The sequence below is a fragment of the Myotis brandtii genome, unplaced genomic scaffold, assembly GCF_000412655.1.
Source record: "Myotis brandtii unplaced genomic scaffold, ASM41265v1 scaffold49, whole genome shotgun sequence".
NCBI lineage: Eukaryota > Metazoa > Chordata > Mammalia > Chiroptera > Vespertilionidae > Myotis > Myotis brandtii.
Window position 1 is genome coordinate 1852057 of NW_005368707.1, and position 6794 is coordinate 1858850.

The 6794-nt window shown below is 43.5% G+C and overlaps 1 protein-coding gene across 1 annotated transcript in view; it reads right to left on the reverse strand.

The window, feature by feature from the left end:
- Positions 1-6794, reverse strand: part of LOC106727858 — a 19261-nt gene that overhangs the window by 4162 nt on the left and 8305 nt on the right. The window lies entirely within an intron of this gene.

The window sequence follows — 6794 nt, forward strand, 5'->3', positions numbered from 1 at the left end:
CTGCCGGCTGCCATCTTGGCTGACAGTTAATTTGCATAAGGATATGCTGATTAGCCAATGGGAAGGGTAGCGGTCGTACGCTAATTACCATGTTTCTCTTTTATTAGTGTAGATACCCCAGATGAGCCTCTGGAACAAATGCCTCAGCACAGTGTTAATACAACCAATCACTTATAACTTACATGCAAGCCAGAGTGGCCACAAAGTACAAGCTGCCTCCCAAGATCTTTCAGAAATATAATATTTTATAAAAAGAAGAAAATGTTAATTCTGCTCTGTGTGTGTACAATTTCCACTAGCAAGGGAAAAGTTATCCAAAAACAAGCTCATGGTTCAGTTACTTTCCAGGTACTGCCATGTGAAAGGAAAGCCAAAATAAATTTCAACCCCTTTTCCCCAAAGTTCAGGCTTTTGAAATACCCTGACCTGACCAGCTTTAAAACTGGCGTATCCAAGTTTCAATTCCAAAGAACTGTTTTTTTAAAACCAAAGAAACAGAATTTCCGGAGGGTGAGGCCCAGAAATCAGGATTTTAAAAAGATTCCCAGGTGATTCTAATGTGTAACCAAGGTTGAGAACCACTGCTCTAAATAAAAACTGTGACAGAGTATTTATCCTAATTATTATACCCAGTGCAGGTGGCAGCCAAACAGGACTGGCTTCGTACCACGCCTGCAAACTGTTGAGAAGAACAAATAAGGCAGAAAGGATCTACTTCTTAAGAAGCACTGTCAAAAATGGGAAGAAGCATTATGTATTTGAAAGTAGATAAGAGAGCAAATCTTAAAAGTTCTCATCACAAGAAAAAAGTTTTGTAACTGTATGGGATGATGTATGTTAACTAGACTTATTATGGTGATCATTTAGCAATATACACAAAGATCATCAGATCATTATGCTGTACACCTGAAACTAATATATATGTCAATTATACCTCAATAAAAAAAAATAAGAGTGGTAAAATGGGGGTGTGGGGAGGAAGAGAGAAAGAAAGAGCAGGGTAGCCCTGGATAGAAACAAAGACACAAGACACATTCTGGAAACACAAGGAAAGTGTAGGCACAAAGAGACAGCACAATCAGCCAGAAGAAAAGCTGACAGAAGTGAACAGAAAAAACAGCAAGGGGGGAAATCTACCCCATGTCAAAGAGCAGGCTGGAGAGTGGGGGAAAGCAATTAAACACCAATGACAGATGGAGATAAGGGCATCCAAGGCAAAGCGTCCATCCGTAAGACACTTGAAACCGAGGACTGCCAGGAGGTGACTGGGCGAGCAGCAACAGACCAGGAGCAGGAAGGGCAGCATGTCAGAGGGAAAACAAAGGGTCTTAGAATGAGGAGGAAGCTGCCAAAGTTAGGGGGCAGGAGGGTGGACTATTAGGGGGCAGGAGGGGTGTGTGTGAGGAACAGGACAATGGCTGCACAAGGAGTATTAGAAAAGCCCTAAAAACAGGAGGGCCTCTACTGCACCCCCAAAGCTCATCACCTCTTAGAGGTTTCTAACCTCTACTGAGCACAATGTTGAAGGGACAGTATAGTCACCATTACCAAAGGGTGTTGGCTCATGTTTCAACTGTCCCCCTTGTGGAAAAGACAAGAGTAAACTCTGACCATCCATCTATAGCTGACATTCACCAAGAACTGTGTAGCATTCCAAACTATTAATCAGGAATAAACACTTTGATGAAATAAATGTGAGGTCATCTTCTGAAAGGTGCTGGCTGGATAATGGATCCAATAGCCATTGTTGGTCCTCTATGAGTATGTGTGTGTGTACGCCTGTGTGATGGGAAGGAGGGGTCCATGTGTTAGAAAGCTGGCAGTTGCACTTGGAGAGCCAAGACTTAAAGACATAACATGATTAATGAATGAACAAGTAAAATGCACAAGAAGTATAATAAGAAACAGTTATCTCAGGGAAAGAGCCCAGTGAGGACCACTGTAGTCCACACGCACAGTGAAGCTCAGCAAGGAAGTGACTGAACTTCTCTAGATTTGTTTAAGTTGATCCTTCCAAGACTCTGGCCGAGAGAGTGCTGAGTTTTGAGTCAGACTTACATTCTAATCCTAGCCCAGGCAAGGTGCTCAGGTGCCAAGCCTCAGTTTCCTCTTCGGCAAAATAGAGCCGCGAGGGTCATCAACCCTGAGAGCCTAACAGAGTTCTTGAGTCTCAAATGAAAATGCCAGTAAAACCAATGAAAGCTGAAACATTGTGAAAATCTAATGTCACTGTGCAAAACAGATGAGGTAAAAGATACACGAATGTGTAAATGGAGCCCAGAAGGGATTAAAGGGTTTAAAATTGTGGGTCTAACTCAGCAACTGTGAGTAGCTGGGGATCTGAAGCAACAGCAGTTTCCAGTTCAAGAGCCTCTAAGAATTAGCTGAGACTCAGAGTTAGAGGGTCTTACACATGTCCAAGTGATTATGACTTATTTTATAACCTCTTCTAAAACAAAGGGATTGAAGCTGAGAATTCCAATAAAGCTCTATGATTTATGCTGTATCTTCTAGAGATCATTTATTCACCTTCATTCACACTAATTAGAAGGGCAAAATACATTAGAGAGCTGGGCAGGAGTTCTGGGACAGGGAGGCTGAGGTAGAGACCGGGGTCTCCATGCAAAACACAAAGCCTTCTCTTTTCAGTACAGGTACTCACAATTTGATAAACCACATAATGCTTCTTCTCTCTTCCTGTACCCAGACTCTCCTCGATTTTTACTGATATGTCAACTTGTTACTCAGACTTTATTTGAGCTGACAAGATTACACTACCAAAGTTATTACCAAAAAAAAGTGCCTGAAGAGGTAATTGCACACAAAGGTGCTGCCTCTGTGTCAGCCCTCCGGTGGTATTCATTTAAGTCTGTTGTTTGTCAGCTGTGAGTCCTTCTGGGGCTAGGCCTAAGCCCTTACTTATCTACAGAGTTCTTCAGGCCTGCAGCACTGTACACACTCAGCAAAAGATTCTCTGAATTAAACCAAGAGCCAAATCACCTTGGATAAGTGAAAACTGCTTAGAAACTCGAGTTTTCATATGGATAAGACAAGGGGTGTGGACAAAGTACCTTCTAAACTTCGACTCTAACCAACGCAAAATAACCTAATCTTCTGAAAACAAAAAAGCAAGGTCTAGACCAGGGGTGGGCAAACTGGGTCACAATGGGTTCTTAAACTGGACCGGAGGGCCGGAACAAAAGCATGGATGGAGTGTTTGTGTGAACTAATATAAATTCAAAGTAATCATCATTACATAAAAGGGTACGGTCTTTTTTTTTTTTTTTAGTTTTATTCATTTCAAACGGGCCGGATCCGGCCCGCGGGCCGTAGTTTGCCCACGGCTGGTCTAGACACACATTGTAACTTTTATACATTTCATGCAATAGAAAAATGTATATAACTAAACCTGATTCATATGGCCATTTAAAGAAACACACACCTTAATTTCAATATTAGACCCACTCCTTGATTAGTCAACGATATACAAAAGCAGCCTAGCTTTTAAGTAAGGGAAAACTATACATATTGGTTATCCTTAAAAAATGTATTCAGAATCATGTTAATTCTGACATTTATTTTTAAACTTTCTCCCCTGACAGACTGTATCTAGAATACCATTGACATAACAAAAACAAACAGACTATGTAAAATGGCTACAGTTTAACAAAGGTGTTTGGATTTTTACCTTCTTTGGTTACTGCACAAAAGCAGCAAATGCAAGTACAGTTGCCACAGCAGCTGGCAAGTTCTTCCATATGGGAAGAAGTTTGTGGAACAGCTGGGGAATGCAAGATGCTCTTGAACAAGCTGCCTGTTCATCTTCCTAGAATGGAAGAGACAGCCCAGGGCAGGTTTGGTGCATGCCCTGCAGCTGCTTTCTTCCCAGTGGGAGCTCAACAAGTACCTACAAATGAAGTGAGATGCACAAAAGCAGGGACCTCGCTCCTAACCCTTTGCATACTGTCATTTGGTTACTCACCAGATCATTTTCCAGTATGGTAGAAAGCTACACTTTGTATCCAAGTGTAAAACTGATATAGGCTTTAAATGGCAACCCCTCCCTGTGCTCCAGCGCTATGCACTTCTTGGTGACAACTTTCATGATCCGATGGTGTTTAAGGACATTATAACATTTGCAGTACTTTAGCCCATGCTTGTTTAAAAGATAAATGCAAAAATAAAATCAAGAATTATGAAACAGCAGTGGAAAAGGTCTTTCACAAACAACTTGACATATTAAAAGAAACCCATTTTTCCACCTGTATTTGCTAAATGGAAAAGCGTTCCAGTTCGTAACACATGAAATAGCTATACTGGTTGTTGACTAGTTTCGCTTAACTGAACATATGTTGTGTCTTTTTGGCACCTTCCAAAAGTTAGTTTAGCAATTTTCAGATTGCACATAGTTTACCTTGTTTGAGCAAATGTTTTTGAAATATTATCTCAAACACTCCTCCCTTCGCTATCAATCTGGTGGCTCACCTTTAAACCAAGACTGTGCCAGCATAATTTTCACAGAAGCTGATAATTTTCTTTAATTAGTGTTATAAATGGCTAGTAAATGAACAAAGAGAATACTTGCTTCCTTTTCTCCAGTTTGTTTGATTTGTTTGTTTGTTTGTTTGTTTTTTAAGTCCTATCATCTTGGTCATTAGAATACTGGCTTAAAATTTAAAGGAAAGAGAAATGACTGCAGGGGTGGCCACAAAATGACACAGTTGTAAAACTCAAAGGAGAGTTCTACAGTTCCTTGTAAATTCCTTGGGCAACTAGACAAAGTTTTCCATCAGTGCCAACCCACCCCCATCACCACCACCACTTGCTGAGAGAAAGAATCACTAACTGCACTACACCGCAGTGTTAATAAAAAAGAAAAGGGAGTTCAAGACAAGGGTCCACCATTTCACTTTTTTGGCTGAGGGAAGGAAGAAAAAGATTCTGTTTATAAACACTATGGTTATTAGTGAAAATGTGTTGTGCAGCTACACAGCTTGAAACCAGAAGTTATTATATCATCTCTATCTTAGAAGAGCAAACTGAAGCTCAGAGAGGCTGAGCAATTTGCCCAACATGACAGAGCTATAAATGGTGCAGGTGGCATTTGTAGCTGGCCGTTCAGACTTCAGAGGCTTGCCCTCAGTCACCATGCCTCGCCACCTCCACAACTGATGACACTGCACTAGGACATTCTGAGTCACAGACTCATTCCAGACTTCAGACAACATATTTCCTTAAACATTCCACCTTAAGTACACGCAAGACAATACCAACATCCCATACCATATACTTGAGCTTGATAATGGATAAAGGTGTGTGAATAACACCATGTTCTTAGAAGCCTAAAAGGATTTTTGGAGTTTTAACTCACCAGGCAGTTAAGGTTGGCCATATTTCCAAGGCAAATGTCACTTAATTTTAAACACATATTGAGGAGATGGCAAAGTCACACAGTTATAACAGGGTGGGAACTACAGCCCCTTGGGGCAGGGAAGGCAACAGAGCTCAGTGCTTGCAGAGTTCCAACCCCAGGCCCACCTGCCAAGGGGACACCACATAAAGTAACGGACAGCTACTGCTGACTCTCCTTGCAGTTGTCAGGTAATTCTAAGGTTTTAATTGTCTTCATATACCCTAAGCATTAAACTAAGATTGTTTTAGTTGAGGCAGCGGCCCTAACAAAAGCAAGCAATATGTGAAAAGTCAATCTAACCCTAATGCCTAATATCAAACCAAACCTACGGTAACAGCATATACCCCGACTCTTCAATCAGCAATCCACAAAAATACTCTTCAGGAACACCCTTGGGCAAAGACTGGGGTGAGCAAATAGGAAGTACTCTTTGGAGGAGGACAGACTCTGGATCCTATAAACATCTTTAAACCTGTTTCCTCAGAACCTCTTTGGAGGAAACTGTGAGGTTTAAGGAAGAAAGATGAAGAGCCTTCCAAAGTGTACTAGTAAGATCCTCTTCTACTTTAGGCTCTTCAGACAAACCAGTTTCTGCACTTTCCCTACCACAGGAGAAGGGAGTGGCAGCAGATAAAACAAATGAATTCTATCCATTGATACTGAGGGATCATGTTTCACACCTGAGCAGAGGACCCTGGGTTTCCCTTCAGCAGCACCTCCTCCTCTGCGTCCAGCTCCGTGATGTCTGGCGTGTGGTGGAGAGGAGAGACTGCCCCTGCCATTTCAGTGGCAGTACTTGTGCATGTGCTGGGGGTTGTACAGTTACCCCCAAACTCGTGGAAAACAAGGAGCTCTCCTAATTTCCCCTGCTGTCCTCTCCCTTCTTGGGAACTTCCAATGGCAATAAACGGTCAGACTTCACCAGAGCTGTCATGCCTGCGCCAGAAGCGCTTAACCCCGCACCTGACCCAGATTGCGGCCTGGACTGGAGCCTCCCAGCCGCTAACTCACAGTAATGCAATTACCGCCTCCTGGAGCTCCGCTCAGGGTGCCTGGGGCTGCTGGCAGTCACCAGGGACTAAACGACTCCCTTCGACTCCCTTCGGGGAGCCCGCACGCGTCCAGAATCTGCAGGGAGGGGTGTGGACCGCGGGACGGCTGGGCCCGCGGCGCTGGGAGTTCAAAATCGCGCGCGACCCTGGGACTTGGAGGAGAGATACCGGGGCCACGGCGGCTCTCGCCACTCGCCCGGAAAGGAAACGGGCGATGTCGCAGTTCTGAACACACGCACGCCTAGCTGCCCCCGGTCCCACCCCTCCTCCCTGCGTAACGGGCTGCGGGGCTAACTTCCCGAAACTCGGCGGAGGGAAACCCTGGCCCG